This window comes from Lissotriton vulgaris, chromosome 2_1 (assembly GCF_964263255.1).
Source record: "Lissotriton vulgaris chromosome 2_1, aLisVul1.2, whole genome shotgun sequence".
NCBI classification, from domain to species: domain Eukaryota; kingdom Metazoa; phylum Chordata; class Amphibia; order Caudata; family Salamandridae; genus Lissotriton; species Lissotriton vulgaris.
The window spans coordinates 166,232,386-166,253,142 of NC_141687.1; the positions used below are offsets into that span (position 1 = coordinate 166,232,386).

A 20,757-nucleotide genomic window follows, 5' to 3' on the forward strand; every position below is an offset into this window, starting at 1 on the left:
TAAGTCCATGGAGCAGGAAAAAGGCATAATCATAGGACCCAGGGAAAATAAATGATGATAGTTTTGTGGCTCACATAGAACAATGAACAGGTTTTTGCGACTCTGACCATGTTTTCCATGTACATATCACCCTAACTGATTCCCCATAATGATAGGACTGTGGCTCCCTTGTCAACCCACACAGTTACACACTTATTTATTACATAAAAACACAACAGCAGATATGTCAAAATAATTTATTTTTGTGGAACTGGAATGAGCCGAAGTCCTTGGCACCGGCACATTCTAAACAACCCACTTGATACAGAGATTCAATATATTAGTAAATAAATAGATTTTTTACATTTTACCAAACTGAAATGCCCCCCTCTCAAAAAACATATATATAAAATACAGACGGTCTGCAATATAAACATTTTTCATTATTTTTGAACTTTTTTCTAAAAAGGTACCACCTACGTGATATAAAAAATATAAAATTAGCATTTTCGCTGTGGAACCAACAGAGAGGGGTTCAGGAGGCAGACAGGAGAGCTCGGCCATCACATGTACAGACACTGATGGAGGAAAGGCGCTGAGGTTGGTGATGAAAGGTTATGAGGACTGATGGGGTATCAGTGGCAGAAAGGCACAGTAGAGGCTACGAATGGTGTGAATAATGTCGGTGAGGCCCTACAGTGGCACAGTTAAAGACAAGTGCAAGGGCTGACAGATGTCACCTGCAGCCTACAAAGGCATTCTAAGGTATTTTTATTTCTTTGGTCTTAAACATGGACAGAGGACCCTGATCGACCTTATGGTTAGGGAATCTAAAGCAGTAAGGCACTGACTGATGTGAAAAACTGCAAATATTTAACTAAGTTGGACTGCCAGAGCATTTTCAGGGTATGTGTATACAGCAACTTCTGTACCCGGTTAGTTTTGTTATTTGTATTGAAAACACATTGGTGAAGTGTGAAGTAGCCGCTACCTGTACTATGCACACAAGGACTACACTGGATTTTAACCACATGGCTGCTAGGCGTTCCCCCCCCCCCCTGTGCTGGAAATTGCCATTTTAGTGGCACCATGACGAGCTCAGCTCGTCATCAGCACACGACACCCGTGGGTGATGACGAGCTGAGCTCGTCATCAGCATCGAAAGGGTTAATATTACTTCTTAGTGAGAAGGAATACGTTTGCACTGGCTACACACATTCAATATGCACAGCTACCCCTCGGCTGCATAGGTGTTAAATAGCTGCACAGATATTCATTCATGTTACACACAATGTTTGCAATAGGCATTTTGTACTTGCACAGTTATTCCTCAGGTTACACTGATTGTATAGCATATCTATTTGATAATCGAAAAACTATCCCTCATGTTAAATAGGTTGTAAGGTAAAGGCACAAGATACATGCACAGAAGTGCATGAGATTACACTTTAGAGAACCGCACAGCTAAACGTCCAGGTTGCAGAGAAAGTACAAGAATCCACCAGGTTACATAAATGGTATTGGCTTTAGACAACTGCACAGATATCCTTCATCTAACAAAGACTGTAAAGGTATTAGACATCTGCACATCTACCCACAAAGATGTTATTGACTTTAGACAACTGCAGAGTTATCACATAGAGCACATGTAGGTAGGGATATGCCCCTGCCTAGACAATGTGTAAAGGCATTAGACTACAGTTCAGTTCATGGTGCAATCTATATGGTATACGCACAATACAGTGCTAAGTCATATCGCTCGCAACACAGATCTGAAAGACTTGCCCCCTAGACCAGAGAGCTATCCTGGATACAGTTAACAAAATACACTCAATGAGGTGGTCTTGCAAGCATAGATTTCCCTGATCTTGAAGGATTAGCCTACATACATCAAAGTTGGTTTGGTGTTGCTTTGAGTGACGACGTAGGCGGACCAATGTTTCAGCTTAGCCACCACTCATGCCATGTAATATGTGCCATGAATGGCAGCTCAAGTAGAGATGCCACCTCAATCTTGTCTGCCGGAGAACAACAAAGATAGTGGTTATGTAGGTTTGAGGCAGTACACAGTAGCCATGCCATCATTATTTGAGAATGTTATGAGGTCAGTGATGTTATTCCCATTACTAGAGTTCTATACAACCTCTGTACAATGGACATGCGAGCGTGCACTGCGTGAAATCTACAAAAACCGTTGTCTTTGTTATTCTCTGGCCAAACAATATGAAGTGGCATCTCTTTTGGAGAGGTCATTCATAGCACATATTACATGGCTCGAGTGATGGCTAAGCTGAAACATGAGTCAGTCTTTGTCGTCACTCAAAGCAACACCTAACCAACTTTGCTGTCTGTAGGCTAAGCCTTCAAGATGTAATATGTGCTATGGATGACAGCTCCAGAAGGGATGCCACTTTATTCTTGTTTGGCTAGAAAACAAAAAGGAGAACGGTTTTTGTAGGCTTTAAGCAGTGCATGCATGCTAGCCAAGGCCATTGGACAGAGGTTGTGTAGAACATGATCATGTTATGCTGGGTTTTCTTAAGTGTCGAAAAGGGAATAACTTCACTGACCTCTTGAGATTTACAAATAATGATCGTCCGCTTCTGGCAACCTACCGAGATGTGCAGTAGAGAGGTGATTCTGCCACATCTGTGATCCCATATATTAAGCCATACCACTAAGGAAAGACTCTTACAAACCATGTACCGTCGACATCTGGCGGGCTGAAGAGCCCAATGCCACTGGCTGAGCAGAGTCCATTAAAGATCCCTCAAGCTCAATAGAGGGGCACACTATTGTTGCCTTGTTCACAGTAGTGGGGCAACCTTATTTTCTTCAACGGTGTCGAACCCTAATGCGTTAATGTGCAATACCTAGATATGTACCGCTTTAGCTCAGTAGAATTTATTTTGGTGATGATTTTCAATCTTTACTTTGCAGTGGGTGTTTTCTCAATGAAGCAGCAACACTCAATGCAGCGTGGCACCATCTTTCAGCAATTCCTTCTTCCTGGCAGTGATGGCTTTTGCTGGAGAATGGTACACAACAGTACGCCTTCAGTGATAACTCTTTTGGTCCTCATAACAACTCGAATACAAGCTTTAATTTCTAGTTTGAACCACATGGGCTAGAAACAATGCAACTGAAGACGATAAGGCATGTTCGAAACTCTGGCCAGGGACAAAACGTGAGCAAGAGCAAGGCTGGATGGAAGGTGGCAGCATGTGGTATTGGGCTGTGCTCTTGTTGTCAAATCAACAAAAATGACTTTTTCTTTGAGGGGGAAAAATCGTAACGGCCCATTTGCCTCTATTGTAAATAAATATTTGAAACAGAACTCCACTATAAAATAGGGCACATTATGCAGTCGGTTAAGTGCAATTGAAACGTCAAGAGGAAGTGAAGTCCAATGAAATCAAAGAACCCTGAGGCAGAGAAATCCAGTGCAGTGTAGTAGTCTGCAGTCAGTGAAAACCAGTATGAACAGGAATCAGTAAACAGTGCTATGTCCAGTGTACCACAAAGGCAAACAAAGGCAGAAGTTCTGGGATCCCATGAAGAGAAGGTGAGGCGAGTGAAGTTGTGTCCAGTGGTAATTCTAGCAGCTCCGAATGTCAAGGGCTAAATTGCCAATATTGGTTAGGAACTTTCGCTGTGCATAATCCGTAAGGTCAACACCAAGTACGGTATCCAGGCTGCTGCTGTAAAGAAACAAACAAATATAAATAAAGCTTTCACAGTAGAAATATGAATACTGTTTTTATGATGCCAAAATATAGATTTCAGTTCAAAGATTCCGTGGTGGAATTTTTATTTAGTGTGTGCATTTAGACATTCATGGTGTTTCACCAAAATTGCAAAAGTTGTACTGGCTGATAAAAATACCATAGCATATACAACTTCTCCAGGTGGACCACCGACCCGTACTCTGAAAATAAGGAGGATGCAACCAAGTAAAGAGAAAAGAAACGAGATATACACTAAAAAAGGTCTTATTTCTCCTTTTATGGTGTCGTCTTGGCTACAGGTACTATGCCTTTTATTAATATGAGTATTGAACTCTTGACTTTAAGGTTTGTAAAATCGTGAACTTTATTTAACACTGTACTGTGTAGCTACGGTTCCAGAAGACCATACACTGCTGATTTCCAAGGCGAAAATAGTAGCCGTCAGTTAAAAAATAGTGCAAAATTTTTAGTGCTATTGCGATTGCCCAGAACTTTCCCTCCCCATCCCTCCAATCTTTCCATTTTCCCCTTTGTTTTTTATCCACATATTTGTAATGTTTTACAAATGAAAAGAACCTGTAGGAAATGGGACCCCCGGCCGGCCAGGACTTGCACCCCAGCCAGTCAGAGACCACCACTCCTATGTAAAATCGACCCCTGCTCGCCCTCTAGGTAACGAGGCGCGGGCAGTCAGGCCTATCTCGGAGGACATGTGAAGCATTTGCGCACGCACCCACCAACAACAACATCCCGGGCCTCCCACAAAAGGAACTCCACACCAAGGCTATATGAAAATAGTCTTTGGATTAAGCAGTACACATAGGAACACACATTGTACAAGGTGCCAGGGGCACGGGCAGGGGCTACCGGGAAGAAGGTACAGCGCAGGGCCAAGGGACCACTGCCAGGAATCACATACAGGAGACATCTGGTACTCAGGGGGGAAGGGAGGACAGGATACATAACATAACAGGGGCACCCGTAGAGGTGCAGCACAGAATACTTGCAGGGATCACATTAGTCTTCGTCCATAGCAATCCACAGGCCAGCGGGCCTTTCTGGGGCAAGGTGCCCAAGAGTCTCGATGTTCATGGCAGGCTGTAGGGAGCCCGGGGCAAACCTAAACGTAGCAGTTGCCCACGAAGTGCTGGGCAACTGAGGGACATCGTGGGAGCCTCGCCGGCCCTGGGGGAAAAAGGTGCCAACTGGTGGAGCCACTCGGGCTCGAGAACAGGGGGGGGGGCGGAGCCTCGCAGGCTCGGATTGGCCAGGGGCATGTGGTGGAGGCTCTCGAGTCTCATGGGGGCAATGGCACGGTGAAGCCTCTCGGGGCTCTGGGGTTGAGGGGGCCACAGGTGGAGCCTCGCCGGGCTCAGACCATTGGTGGGGCAGGCGGAGTCCCTCTCGGGGGACTCGGCTTCGTGGGAGGCCTCACGGGCCTTAGGACACAACCGGAGATTCACTCGAGGGGAGGGGCGGACACCGACAATGTGTCCCGACCCCCCTCCTCTCCAATGCTCGCCGCAGCACTCACCGGTTTTGGTGCGCCGGTCTCCTTTGCTGCGCCAGCCTCCTCCTTGTGCTCCGGGGCTCTCTCCCTCTCGGGAGCCCCGGGGGGGGGGGGAATGGGGGGGGGGGTCAGCAGCTTCACAGGGGTCTCGCAGGAGCGCGGAGTGGGCTCCCGCCGCTCCTGCTTCGTCGTCCTTCTTCGGCCGGCCTCTCTCCTTCTCTCGGGCCGGCAGCCAATCACGGCGCGGCCTGGGGGATGACGCTAGGGGGGAATCCCGGGCCGGCAGCCAATACCAGCGCGGCCCGGGGATGACATCACTAGGGTCCCGGGCGGCGGCGGTGAACTCGGGGGAAATCGACGAGGAGTCGGCTCCCTCGTAAGGCACAAGGGCAGGGAATAAAGCGAGGTAGGCACTCGCTGGGGGGTGTCGAACCTTGGTAGCACGGGGCAGACGCCGGGTGAGCACCGGCTGGTTGAATATAGCGCTACCAGCGCTCGTGCAGGAGTGAAGCGCCCCAAAGCGGTAGAGGACAGGGAACAGTGCTTCCAGGTGCTGGGCAGAAGGGACAGCGCTCCCCAAGCGCTAGATGCAGGTTAACAAAGTCCATCGGTAGTCCAGGACCTCAGGGGGGCCCAGCAGCGCCAAGAAGGGGAAAGGGTCATCCTCAGTCCAGGGGTAGAGCAGGGCCCAGGGAGGCACGCCAACCCTGAGCCCCAGCAGCAGCAGCTCCAGGTAGATTCAAGTTGAGAACAAGAACAAGTCCAGAGTGTCACAGCACCCTTTTTATACACACATTCTTGGTCTGAAAGGGCAGGCAGGGGTAGAACCAGCTGGAACTGGTTATGGGGGGATTCTTTACACTGGCCAGGCTAGGAACATCAGCCGCACCCCAGGGGGTGGAGCCAGCATTGTCTGGGGAAAACCCAGCCTCATTCATGACACTCAAACCAGACAGTCAATCCACAAGCAGACCCAGGCTCACTCCTCCCCTTACATCAGCATGCTAGACACTCCATTCACCACCGGGGCAGACCCTCCCAGATCCTGGGAGCCAGGCTCACCAGCCAGCCTCGTCCAATCATACGCCAGGCACACATTCCACAAATATGCCAACTTCCAAAAGGGGGACTTCTACACTAGACACGCTCATACCACATATACCGTTGCGCAGCATTCAATCTCACGAGTTCATACATACCAGACTTGACCCTGCACACCCTACGCATCGGGAACTACCGAGGACACATCCATTCCCCATGTATTCCTATGGAAGGGTAGGTCGCTCTCTCTTCACACGCACTCAGAGGGGGAATCACCACCCCCAGGTTACATATACCATAAAAACTTCAGGGGCGGACCTGCCAGATGGCCACGTCCAACAGAACCAATAAATAAAGTTTCTTTAAAAAAATTGTGCAGAATGAGTACATGTGCATCAACAGTTACTGTGAGGATGACAAGTGCACCTCTAGTCTTCAAGTTAATATAAGATGCTGTGGCTTCGTGAGCTGCAGTGGTATAGGAACACAACCATTCTAATTTACCGAGTTCTAAAAAACTTTCAAAAACTTATAGCAGGTTAGCGACAGGCTAGGGGAATAAGTCGGCTGAACATTTTTTGTGTTCACGCGCCGTCTGAGACAGATTTTCCTCGTATCCCGTTTTCTTCCCATACAGTTTAAATGTTATCGTTTTTTATATGGAGAGACGAAGGATGGAGAGAGAAAAAAAACAGTTTCGCAAACTGTTTATTGGAGGCTTGAGCTTTGAAACAACAGAAGAAAGCTTAAGGAAGTACTATGAACAATGGGGAAAGCTTACAGATTGTGCGGTTATGAGAAATCCTGGAAGCAAGCGATCCAGGGGATTTGGCTTTGTTACATTCTCCTAAATGAATGAAGGGAACGCAGCCATGTCTGCCAGGCCTCATTCAATTGATGGAAGCGTAGTGGAGCCGAAAAGAGCAGTAGCCAGAGAGGAATCCGGAAAGCCTGGTGCGCATGTAACTGTAAAAAAACTGTTTGTTGGTGGAATTAAAGAAGACACAGATGAACACCACTTAAGGGACTATTTTGAGGAGTATGGCAAAATTGAAAGCCTTGAGGTTACTGCTGATAAGCAGTCAGGCAAAAAAAAAAAGACTTCCGATTTGTTACTTTCGATGACCATGACCTAGTAGATAAAATTGTTTTGCAGAAATACCACATCATCAATGGGCATAATGCAGAAGTGAGGAAAGCATTGTCGAGGCAAGAAATGCAGGAAGTGCAAAGTACCAGAAGTGGAAGCAGAAGCAACCCTGGCTTTGGTGATACACGTGGTGGTGGTGGTGGTGGTGGAGGAAACTTTGGTCCAGGCCCTGTTAGCAACTTTAGAGGTGGTTCTGATGGATATGATAGTGGGCGTGGTTATGGGGATGGATTCAATGGCTATGGTGGAGGACAAGGAGGTGGAAATTATGATGGTGGCCCTGGCTTTGGAGGTGGAAGAGGTGGCGGATATGGCGGAGGTCCTGGATATGGTAATCAAAGTAGAGGATATGGAGGAGGTTATGACAACTACGGAGGAGGTAATTTTGGCTGTGGTGGTGGTAACTTCAATGACTTTGGAAACTACAATCTGCAGCAGTCAAATTATGGTCCAATGAAGGGTGGAAATTTTGGTGGAAGCAGGAACATGGGAGGACCATATGGAGGAAATTATGGACCCGGAGGTGGTTGTGGTGGAAGTGGTGGATATGGAGGGAGAAGCAGATACTCAAGTTTGCCATGGGCTTCACTGTATAAATAGGAGAGGATGAGAGCCCAGATGTAACAAACAGCTACAGGTTATCGAATTAACAATGTTAAGGAAACTATTCTCAGTCATGCATTATTGCAGTGATATGGCAGAAGGCACGAGAGCAGACGCAGAGCCATTTTGTGAATGGATTGCTTTATTTGATTCCATTACTTTGCTATGGAGGAAGGACTGAACATGCCTTTAAGACAGTTTATTAGCTTTTTAATTGTTTCTTTGTAGTGGTCTTTGTAAGAGTGTAGATGCATTCCTTCTTTGATAATGTTCAATTTGTAAGTTCAGGTGAAATGTGAAACCTTTTTTAAGATATTCCTAACAGTTTGAAAAGCAATTGGCCAGGATCATGGTGTAATGAGAAGTACTGTTTTTCATTTAAAATATGCAGTGTGTGTAGTGTTAAGGAGCTGTTGTACATTTCTGATTTAATAAAATAATTCTGAAGGAAAAAAACTAAAACTTATAGCACTGGTATATACAAACCAAGGACAGAGGGCATAAATAACATATGATGAGAACAAGGGTCAATATCACATCTAGAGAGGCTGATCCAGGCTTGGCCACAACCTTTACAAATTGTCCTCTGTGAAGTTATTTCCATTCATTCATTCTCCTTCTGATCTTACCCTCTGCCAGTGACTTGTCTACTCCCAATATGTACTTGCATTATAAGCAAACTGTGTGTGTGTGTGTGTGTATATATATATATATATATATATATATATATATATATATATATATATATATATATATATATATATATATATATATATATATATATATATATATATATATATATATATGACTAGGGGTACTACGATATCGCTGGCATGTGCGTTAGTGAGTTCATGGTTTGTGGTGATGGAACAATGGGATATATGTGTATGGGTGACTAAGAGCCTGTGTTGTATGTACTTGTGGCAGAGGACATACCTTTCATCAATCGATTTTTTGAGAATATTGGAGAATTTCAAAGGGCAGAAAAATGTTCTGCAAAAATGTTTCGACTAAAGAACATTTTTTGTGCACTTGATGGAACATTTTTTTGCACTTTAAATTTCTACCATTAAAAAAGAAATGGCTGTATTTTTCAGTTATAAATATGGCAGTGTTCAACTGAAAAGTTAACTTTATGTTTATATGCATTACATAAACCTCGTAATTTTAATTTTCTCCCGTATGAAAGCGTCTATACTAACAGCATGTATTTTACTTCCAGTGGCCTGTAGAAATGGTGTCATATTTATAACAGGAAAATACAGTCATTTGTTTAAATGTGAGGAATTCGAAGTGAAGATATATCCTTCATAAAAACATTGTGACTTAATTGGCTTAATTTAAAGTAGAGAAAAACATTAAGACAATGTTTCATAGAAACATTTTTCTTCACTTTAAATTTCTCCCATTTAAAATAAAATGACTGTTTTTCAGTTATAAATATGGCACTACGAGCCAATGGGAGCAAGATGCCTGCTGTTTGTAAATGTAACACTTTGAAAAGGGAGAATATTAAAATGCAGAGTGAACTTAATTAAGTTAACTCTTCATTTTAATTTTCTCTAATTTAAAAGCAGTTAGAATTATAATTTTGTTCATATGTTACACTATTGAGTTGAGGACTATTATTTAACCCCTTCGACGCATAGCGAATTTCGCCACGGCATGGGGGAATAGGGGGCAGGCGCAGCGCTGATGTGCTCAGGTCACGGCCCCGCCCGTTCATTATTTGGCCCGCACAGGCAGGGAATTAATGCCGCATGGGAGGAGCGGTAGCCGCATGACGGAACCACGCCGTCATGAGCACAGCCCACCGTGGCTCATGACGGCGTGGTTCCGTCATGAGCATGCAAGGGGTTAAGAGTTAAATACCTCAGTGCTTCAGTTCTGAACCTCTGTGACCCACATCGGTCATAAATCGGAGTGCTCATTATCAGTCTCTGCTATCTGCAGCCTCATAATAATGTAAAATAAACTTAGCCTTTCCTTAACTTCAAAAGGAAAACGGAACACTAGTTTATTGCAGTTCTTAGTTAAAAATGAAATCAAGGCTGGGGGCTACTCTGAAGGTTTTTTCAAGCAACTGTTAGCTCGTGTTCGACTTGTTGTTGGAGTCTCCTGGTTTAAAGTCAATGAAGCTGGGCGAGGGGGTGTCTGGTAACAATGCCAGAGCTACTTGGCCTTCAGTAGCTCACACCGATTTTCACTGATCAGAAGTAGCTCTTATTACAGAAAAGATTGGAGACTCCTGTGCCAGAGGTAAAAAAAAATTACAAAATTGCAATGTTTCAGCATTAAAGTAGTTGGCATAATCCTAACGGATGATGCAGATATTAAGGAAATGGGCCTTGTACCCAAGAGTGACCGAGACAGCCCTAGGTTTGGGCAGAGTAAGTCCTAGAACCATTGTTTCTGATAGGGAGTACAAACATGACTTGTGTTTACATTATTTAAATTTATGTTTAAGAGTTTTCTTTTTTCATACTGGAATTTTTTTATGTACAGTACCTAATTCCTAAAAACGCAGATATCTCCAAGGTGCATATTTGGCATATAAAATGTCAAATTCTTCCAGAGGATCCCACAGGTCCAGATTATGTTATCAAGACCCAACAGTGGAAAAAGGAATATGAAGATAACGACCATGCACAGGGTCTTTGTGGGTGCACATCTCACATTACAAGGGAATGGAGATACCAACAAATGTTAGCAGACGCCCACAAAATATGGAAAAAAAAGGGACAAAGGCATTTTGGACCCAACCACTGCATGGTGAAACAATGAACAGAATGTGAATCCAGAAAAGATTCACACTGCAAAAAAGCATTTCTGATAGTGTAGAATACCATGGCTGTCTTTCCCAAGTTGGTGCCACGAGAGTGAGGTCATTGATACTTGCTTCAGTTTCCTACATATGAGATCAAAGGCAGTGGTGTTGTGTTCATCTATAGTGCCTTGTCCATGGAATGTGGTTATGCGAACCTGGGGGGTGACATTTTTGCGTTTCGCATACTGCGCGGTGCCAAACTGGTTGACTGCAGGACTGCCCAGCTATGAACGTACTAGTGAAGTACATGGGGATTAATTTCCCATTTGTGGGCTTTTTTATGGATTCGGTTTAACAGGTCGGCAAAATTGTTGCCCGCTGCGGAGATGCTCCACTAGTACAGAAATGTGATTCTGAATGGCCCAATTATAAATCTTTTGGTTTAACACTAACAGCAGAGACCAACGAGCCTCTCTACTTGCTTCTAGATGTAGTAAATCACCATCATGTAGTTTGTTCTGATGAATACTGTTTTGCCTCGAATGAGAGGGAGAAATGCGTGGAATGGGTTTATGTTCCCTAAATTGTCATATGGTTGAGATGTGCTCCCCATCCCATGAGTGAGGCATCCGTTGTAATGGTCATCTGTGGTAATGGATCAAAGAATGGCTTGCCAGAACAAAACAGTTTTGTTCTACCATAACAGTGTGCACATGGTTCAGGGCCCTACCAGCACTAGATCTTCCCTGTCACTTTCTGTTTGAAACCACTGCCTCGCTAAGCACTCATGTAATGGAAGTATGTTTAATCTTGCGTACAGCAATATGGCTATTCACACTGCATCATCACTAACAGGTTCATTACTTTCTTCACTGCGAGAGGATGGAATGTCTAAAAAAGCATTTGCCTCTGCGAAATATATAGTTTTTGTCAATGTTTTGTTTTAGTCATGTTGCACAACAGCAAGAGCTGCTGTGCAGCATGGCTTAAAGTTGGAAAAAAAATAAGCGCCACGACATTGACGGAGTAATAGTTCATTGTTTTCTTTTAAAACATGTTGCACAGCAGCCCATGCTGCTGTGTAATATGTGTCAAAACATCACTGTGGAATTAGGGTGACCAACCGTCCGTAAATTTCACGGACAGTCCGTAATTTCGCCCGTCTGTCCGTTGTCCGTGAAGGATCCTTTAACGGACGCCATTTGTCCGTAATTTTAACCGGGCACAGCTTCCACCCACCTCCCTGCTTAACTCCGAGGCTGTTCCAAAGCTCAGATACCCCGCAGCATTGGAGAGGCACAGCGGGATGGAAATCATCACACCTCCAGCCCTTGATGAGCTGTTAAGAGGTGCGAAGGTGACAGAGGGAGGGGCGGCAGCTTCGGAGCAGGGGCATCTATTCAGATGCAAACAGCCCTGAATGCGTCTCTGCAATTGAGAGGGGCCGCCGCCTCACACATTCCCTTTCTGCAAGGGCCCCAAACATCCTAGAACCGGCCCTGATTACACCGAGGCAGCACTGGTTCTCTTCACAGAGCGAGCGGTTCATCAAACATGCAGCCTATAATGTAATAAAGTAAAGAAATGGCACAATCGCAGCAACACTGATTAACAAAGTATGGAGGACAATCAGCTAAATCAGTTCTCTTGGAGCATCTCCTGTAAGTGCTGTACATCACAGTGGAGGATGGCTAACTAACATTTTGGAAAGAGAGCCCTCCATCCCTTTTCCCCAATCAGTGCACCATCTCTATCCGGTAACATCGACAGAGATGCAGTCCGCCTTGACAACTGGCTCACACTAGAAATTGCCAAACGATGCCCATCCAATCACCAGGTTAGTACTTTGAAGAAAACTAAAATCAAAGCTCCCTGGTACACCCCCGACTTAGCCTCCGCACATCTGCTCTGCTGGAAAGCGGAACGGAAATGGCGAAGAACCTACGATAATAGCGACTGAAGCTCCTATATACTGCAGAGGAAAAGCTACCTCTCCACCATCAAATCGGCCAAAAGAACCTATTACGTAAATGCCATTAAAGAGGCCAGCCAAAAACAAAAAACTTTGTTTTCAATAGTAAGAACCTTCACCAATCCCAAAGCTCTTCAACCCGAAATCCCCCCATCACAAGAGCTATGTGACAAGATCTCGGATTACTTCGACGATAAAATTACCTCCATTCAAAAAAACTTTCCCCCTCCCCCTCCAATACACAATACCCTCGAACCAGACCAACCGTGCCTGGCCGCTAATAGTCTCAAAAAATTCACTCCAGTGACCCTGGCGCAGACCAGAGAAGCGATCCTTTCCTGCAAATCGGGCTCCCCCTCTGACCCCTGTCCCCCCAAGATTCTCCACCTCATCATCAACAAAGTCAACCCTATTGTCAATGAAATAATCAACTTATCCCTCAGTTCCGGCTCTGTTCCTCTCTCATGGAAAAAAGGCGTGGTTAAGCCACTTATGAAAAAGGCGAACAAATCCCCAACGGACCTGACCAACCTCCGCCCTATCACCCTGCTACCCGCTTTGGGTAAAATAACAGAACAGCTAGTCCACAAAGAGCTAAAGACATTTCTGGAAACCCACAACTTACTCCATCCCCAGCAATCCGGGTTCCGGTCCAAACATTCTACAGAAACCGCCCTAATCGAGCTGACCGACACCATTAAAACCATACAAGATCAAAGGAAGAAGGCGATCTTGATCCTTCTTGACCTCACGGCAGCTTTCGATACCATTTCCCACTCCATCCTGATCAACAGACTTATTGATATCGGTATCTGCAACTCAGCCCTATCATGGATTAGATCTTTTCTCAGCGATAGGTCCCAAACCATCACCCTTGGTTCCTTCCAATCAAGCGAGAAAAAGGTATCCTCCGGAGTCCCCCAGGGGTCTATCTTAAGCCCCCTCCTCTTCAACATTTATCTTATCCCTCTTCTCACCCTGATAGAATCTTTCGGCATAACCGTAACTTCCTATGCCGATGATACCCAGCTTATCATCCCCCTTGATGACAATTCCAACAAGGCAGAGCTCAATCTCAAACACTGCCTAATGGCAGTTTTCCAATGGATGGACGCCAACCACCTCCGCTGTAACTCAAATAAAACCGAGATCCTCCCCATTGGAAAAAATGCCTCTTTCTGCCCTGCCTTGTGGTGGCCTGACAACTCTGTAGCTCTCCCTCAGACGGTTACCTCTGCCAGAAACCTCGGAGTCCTTTTTGATTCTGACCTCTCATTCGATCTCCACGTCGCGTCCGTAGCAGGAAAATGCTTCGGCATAATCAAATCCTTGCGAAAATTCTTTGATTTTCTCCCCCCTCGACTCCAGAAAGACAGTCACAGTGGCCCTCATCCTCTCACGAGTAGACTATTGTAATGACCTTCTGGCAGGGACCAAGAAATCCACTCTGTCGAAACTCCAAAGTGTCTTACACATCGCCGCCCGCCTTGTTCTAAAACTTCCACGTAAATCTTCTATCTCCGCAGCCCTGAAAACCCTACATTGGCTCCCCCTGCACAAGAGAATACTCTTCAAGATTCTCACTGTCGCATTCCGAGCATTTAACAAATCAGGTCCCTCTTACCTCACCAGACGCTTTCCTCACTACAACCCTAGTCGTTCCCTCCGATCCTCACAAGAAAACTTCATGACCTCCACCAAATTCAACCTGAAATCTAAAGGCGGTAAAACTCTTAGTGCCCTGGCTATTAGAGCATGGGACAGCATGCCAAGACATCTCAGACTTCAGACGCTCGAGAAACCTTTTAGGAAACTCCTCAAAACTTGGATTTTTAATCTTCCCGATTACTGGTCCAAAGCTTCAATCTAGCCCCCCCCACACCACTCTGTGATCTGGTATCAAGGACTTGTAGCGCCATGATGCTCCTTCCGGAGCGAACGCTGCGCTCTATAAATACACCTCCAAATATCCAAATATCCAGAGCCTGTCTTCTCATTGTCTTGTCAAGGAGGGGATGAGGAGCCCTACCCCACCCTCAAACAGACCAGGATGATACTAGAATACTGCATGCCCACCCCTGTGCCCACCCTGGTGGATCCCGTTCCCCCTCCAGTGATGGCTCTTGTCCCCCCATGTGGTGGCTCCCCTCCCCCCACCCCCACCAGTGATGGCTCCTGTCCCCCCCCCTGTGGTGGAATCTGTCTCTGCCCTGGGTGGCTTCTGTCCCAGTCCTGGAATGGCTCCAGCAGCGAGGGTGAAGTTCTTGATGGGCCTCTTCTAAGAAAGGCTTAGCTCAAAATTAATATGAAAAGGTGGGTGAGTGAGTAAGTGAAGGGATGGGTGGATAGCTGGATGAATTAGTGAAAGGGTGAGTGGATGAATGAAAGATTGAATAGATGGATGAGAGAGGATGGCCGGATTGATGAGTGAGTGGAAGGATGAGAGAGAGAAAAAGTAAATAGCTGGATGTATGGGTGGAAGGGTAGCTGGATGGGTAAAAGGGTGGATGGATCAGTAAAATGATGGCTGGATGAGTGAAAGTGTGGATGGTGAGTGAGTGGATGGATGAGTGAAATGATAGATGATTGATGAACGGATAAGTGCAAGGGCGAATGGATGGACAGATGAGCGAAAGGGTGGATGTAAGGACGGATGAGTAAGTGAAAGGGAGGGTAGATGGACAAAAGGATGAATAGATGAGTGTAGTGAAAGGATAAATGGATGCAAGAAAGGATGGATGTGTGATAAGGTCAATGGATGGATCCATGAGTGGATGAGTAGATGGGTGGGTGGGTGGGTGGGTGGATGGATGGAAGGGAGGATTGCTAAGTGAAAGGGTCGATGGAGAGAGAAAGGGAGGATGGATGAGTTAAAGGGTGGATGGTCGGAAGGATGAGTGACTGGGTGGATGGATAGTAAGTGAAAGGATCGCTGGATGGGTGAAAGGGTAAATGGCTGGATGGATGAGTGAATGAATGGATGGATGGATCGGTAGAAGAGAGGATGGATGAGTGTACAGATGAATAGGGTGAAAGGGTGGATGGATGGATGATGGATGAGTGAAAGTATGAATGAAGGGATGGATGAGTAAAATGATAGATGGAAGGCTACATGATGGATAGGTTTGCAAATGGTTGAATATGTTTAGATATGGCTAGGTTTACTTATATACTATTGCGCGACCTCTGATGAGTCTGTAAAACTTATCCAATTGTCCTGAAGTTTTGTCCTGAATTTTGACCTACTGTCCTGAATTTGTGTCCTGAATTTTGACCCTTTGTCCTGAATTTTTACACTCACCGTCCTGAATTTGCACCAATGCCAGTTGGTCACCCTATGTGGAATGGGTGGTTAAGCAGCACGAGAGCAGGGGGAACAAAACGGAAAGCGGGTGAGGTAAAAAACGGACGGCAGGGGGGAGGAAAACGGACAGCGCTGGGGTAGAACGGCCTGTGGGAGGGAGCATAGGAAGACAGATGGAAGGGTGGCGGTACACAGATGGCAGGGATGAGGAGACCATACGGTGCCATGCACTTTTATAGAGTGCTTTGCTAAAACTAAAAAGAAAGTACCTTAGGAGAGCATGCTAGTGGAAGAACACTGGCCGCAAACAAGAAGCTGTGAGTGGGTGGTACTTGGTACTCCATGGCTTTGACAGAAGCCTAGAGAAGACTTTAGTAGCAGGTGAGCAGTCAGCAGGAAGCAGAAGGCGTGACAAGTAAGAAGCAAGGAAACAAGGTTGAAGTGGAAGCTAACCAATGGTAAGTATTAGTAAATACTGGCCAGGCTTTAAGCCTGTATTAAGTTTTTTGTTTTTTTAAACAATAGATTTTGCTCACAGCGTAAGCATGCTGTATGCGAAACCTAAAAAGAGGCAGCAGTTGTTGGAATGCCATCATCCTCTTTTAAACTGTGTAGGCTTTTCCCGTGATGGAGTGTAGGACAGCGCCAAGAAAAGGGTGGATCTATTATGGCACAAGATGCAACATTGATTGTGCAACCTAGCCTGTGGAACACAGAAACTGCCACTTGCATGAGTGCTAGACGTTAAGTGATGCTCTTTATCAGACAATCTTGTAGGTACGGAAACACAAGAAGGAAGTTTCTAAACAGGTGCGCAGCCACCACCAATAAACATTTAGTGAACAAGCTCGAGGCATTTGTTGCCCTGAAAGGGTGTACTTTGAATTTGTAGTGTTATCCATTTACTACTAGGTGCAGGTATCAGTGGTGCGCTTGGATGAATTGGAATTAGATGTCCTTCATGTTTAGGATTGCCATGTAATTCCCTCTTCAGGACAGCAGGTTGACATCTTGCAGGCTGGTCATCTTGAGGTGCTCTGACAGGATGTACCGGACGAGGGGTCTCAGATCTAGGACTGCCAGAGAGTTCAATCCTTTCAGGAGATAAGGAAGTAGAGGGAGCAGATTCCTTGCTCGGTGGGGGAGGGGGTATTAATTCTATGGAGCGATTGGTCGGGAGCACATGCATTCCTCCTGCAATAATCTTACGTAGTCTTGACTCATTGCATGGCTACATGATGTGGAACTCCAACTCATTAGTCAGAGGTTATTTCTGACACTGTGACAAGTACCTCAATTTTCCTCCGACAGGTATTGTGTGTTCTGGGAAAGAACATGTGAGTGTAGGAAAGTAGGGTTTGCTTTCAAGGTTACCATCACTTTTTGCTGGTGTTATTCAGTTTTATGACTAGTCTGACTGAGATCCAGCTAATCAGGACCCCAGTCACTGCGCTTCTTCCCTAAATGTGTCAGTGGTAAGTACTTTGGCACCTTCCCAATTGGCTACAGGTGTATTCATGTAAGTCCCTAGTGTACGGTACTAAGGTACTCTGGGCATAGGTAGGCCAGGGATCGCCGATGTGCTGCAGCATGTATTATGTCACCCATGAGATACCACTCACACTGTGACTACAGGCCTGCCATTGCAGCCTGTGTGAGTTGGTGCTAGCACAACTTACGACAGATATACGTTTCCGTACATCTGAGGTCACTACACTTAAAACCTATAAGTCACCCCAAGGCAGGTCGTTCAATCCTGACGGCAGAGTGCTGGGTTATACTTTGTAAGTGCGGTTAGCTATTTGATATATAGATTATATATATATATATATATATATATATCTATATATATATTTAATTTAATTTAATTTCTTTAACCGGTGTCAAAAGCAATGTATTTTACGATGATTGTCTATGACAAAAGATCATCACGTGGTTCACAATTATGCAAGCACTGTCACTTTAAATAGCCTTCACGCGCAAATGTAATTGTCGAGTGAACAAGCGACGTTCGTGCCGCGAAACGGGTCTCAGACATCTGGCTGAAATAAAGAAATAAGCACCAAGAGAAACTGGGTCCGTGTCCTGTTTGGTTCCTGCGCGTGATTCAAGACGCGGTGTCTAATTCAGGATTTGTAATATGTTTATATATATATATAGTGGCCATGTGTCCTTACAATGGCTAACTATACATTGGCTGTGTGGAATCTGGGCATGTTTGCATCAAACATGTTGGAATCATACCCCTGTGTTGGAGGTATGATTCTATGCACTGGGAGGCTCCTGCGGGAAGCCCCCAGGACTCCCGGTAACAGCCTTTCAGGGTCTGCAAGCAAGCTAGTACTGCTGCAGACCCCAGAAATGATTCTGCCCTCCTGCTGCTGAGCTCGAGCAGGGTAAGGTAAAACAATAGGTTTCCTATCACAGAGAGATGTGACCACCTCCCAGACAGGACTGAGTGTATTGGTTGGGGGCGCTTGCCAGCACCTCAGACTGCTTTGAAGGGCACATTTGGTGCCCTACTTGCATACCCCAGTTTGAGCCAGTCCAGGGAGCCCTTGGCTCCCGATCAGGCCCATAACTGGACAACAGACATGGGAGTATGCTCCCCTCTGTCCAGCCCCTCCTCTGGGAGGGACCCTTGAATCGTACCAACCCTTTCCCTAGGGTACTTAAGGGCTCACCTATGGGTGGTTCTTCAGATTCGTCATGGGACAAGATTCAAAACTGGAACCACTTCACCATCGACTGTCTGGGCACTTTGGACTTCACCTGGAACCAATCCTGCATCAAGGAAGACTCCTGCTGCTCCTGGTCTTGCCGTTTTGCCAGTCTTTTTTGTCATCTGTGCCGGCACTTCATCCAGGTTCCTCTCCAGGCCTGTGGGCATCAAGGACACTCAAAGTAATCTCCCTTGGAGTGAAGGAGTCACTCCCCAGCATCTGTAGGCACCGCAACAAAGCGGACTGATCTGCTGCTCCTGACGTCCCATGGACTTTGAAAGGCTCAGCGAAACAGCTGGTGAACCTGCAACTCCCTCCAGGCCTGATCTGTCCCGCAGTAAGTTTGAGGCTAGTCGCGGGAACCGCTTAAACAGAACCCCTGTCCACTGCATCAACTTGCTGTTGCCAAGGTTTGTTGGATCTGTACGCCAGAGATCTTTGGGCTACCAGAAGCTCCAGTCTCCAGCATCTCTCCCTGCCATGCTCTTCATCCTCACCACAACCTCTGCACCGTGAGCCTGCATCTTTGGTGAGCTGCTCAAGGTCCTCTGGCGACTCCTGTGCCTTTGACCTTTGGGTCCTCTTGAGGGTCTTCTTTGCATTCAGTGGGATTCCCTACTTGCTCAGGGCCTGCTTTGGCTCTCCTGCAATTGATAAGTCCATTGGACCTTGCTGGTCCCAACATTGCTACTTTTTTGTTTACCACATCTGTTGCCAAGGCTTGTTGGTGCTCCTGCCAGACACCGACCCCCCTGGATTTCGAGTACCGACGAGGGACAGCTCGTGAACAGCTCCTGGTCTTCCACAGAGTCGCTTGGTCCTCACAGCAGCAAGGTCACCGTCATCACTCCTGTATCTTTCGTCATCGGTGGTTATTGGTCTTCCATCCCTCCTGGTAACCTCCGAGTGGCATAGACCCCTCTGCTTGCAGGTGCTTCACTTCAAAAATCAATCTTTTGATTCCATCAGACTCTTCCACCTTTTTCGCCAGTGGCATCTTTCCTGAAGTCCTCCATTGTGGTCTACGGAGGTTTCTGATGTCACTTAGCACCTATGCACCTGGCTTCCCTGGTGTAGGTATCCTGGTTCCTGGGGTATCCACAGGTGGGGTGACTGGGTACCATAGTGTATTTGAGCTTGCTACATGTTTACAGTTGAAATATTGTGTGTAATGTGTTGATATCTCCGGGTAAGACATATACTAATATGTTAGTGAGTGTGTATAATAAAGGTATCTATTTTTATAACTACCCTGTGTTGTTCTTTTCGTTTAACCAACACTATATGATTACTACCGGTAAAACAAGCTGCTGAACACTCCTTCTGGACTAAGCCTGAAGGTTGTTCTCTACATCTACCACTTAGAGAGTTTTCTATGGTTGTCTAAGTCCACTAAATCACCTTAATGGTTGTCTGGATTAGTGCAAAGTTCTTCACTTAAATAAGTGTGCACCATTTACTAAGCCAGCCTCCTACTGATGTCTCTGTCCTAGACACTGTTTCCACTAAGAAATCTTACTCTTCCTCCGCCATGTGTAGTTTTTCTTTGTAATGCTGTGCCACCCATTGTATAACTGTAAGGTAGGCAGTGGCGTCATTCAGTGGGGAGGCCTCAACAGGGTAGGGTTCAAGGTTGTGGTTGCCTGGGAATCTACCTGCTATTGCTCCCAAGGGTGATCCCCGCCCGGTGTGTGACAGGGACAAGGTAGGGATTTTTAGAGGCGTGAGGGTCCCTTGGTCAGAGCAGTCCAAATGGAAAGAGGGTGACTGAGGGGGTAGTTGTGTTTGAAGCTGAGGCAGTACTGGTGGCGCATAAGGCTGCAGTGGTGTGCGAGACGTGGAAGATTGTAGTGGCAGGCTGGTGACCGTGTCCCAACCCTTCTTGAGCAATGAAATGGCTTGGAGCTCTTCTGACATCTGCTCCTCAAATTTGTGTCTTTTTTAACACTTGAAGGGAGTGAGGGCAATCTTGCAGGGATA

General features: G+C 45.9%; 1 protein-coding gene and 1 pseudogene across 2 annotated transcripts in view; one reads left to right on the forward strand and one right to left on the reverse strand.

Moving 5' to 3' along the window:
* Nucleotides 1-222: 222 nt before the first annotated feature.
* RNF43 (ring finger protein 43) overlaps nucleotides 223-20,757 on the reverse strand; it is a 515,152-nt gene continuing 494,617 nt past the window's right edge. Inside the window, exons 10-12 of one of the 2 annotated variants that reach the window (XM_086954645.1) lie at nucleotides 2,341-3,680; nucleotides 1,137-1,860; nucleotides 223-995 (exon numbers count right to left, since the gene is read on the reverse strand). The gene's annotated coding sequence lies outside the window, so the exon portion shown is untranslated. Of the gene's footprint in view, nucleotides 996-1,136; nucleotides 1,861-2,340; nucleotides 3,681-20,757 lie in introns of those variants that run through there. The other variant, XM_086954646.1, reaches the window with a different exon arrangement.
* On the forward strand, nucleotides 6,907-8,128 carry LOC147729761 (heterogeneous nuclear ribonucleoproteins A2/B1 pseudogene; annotated as a pseudogene).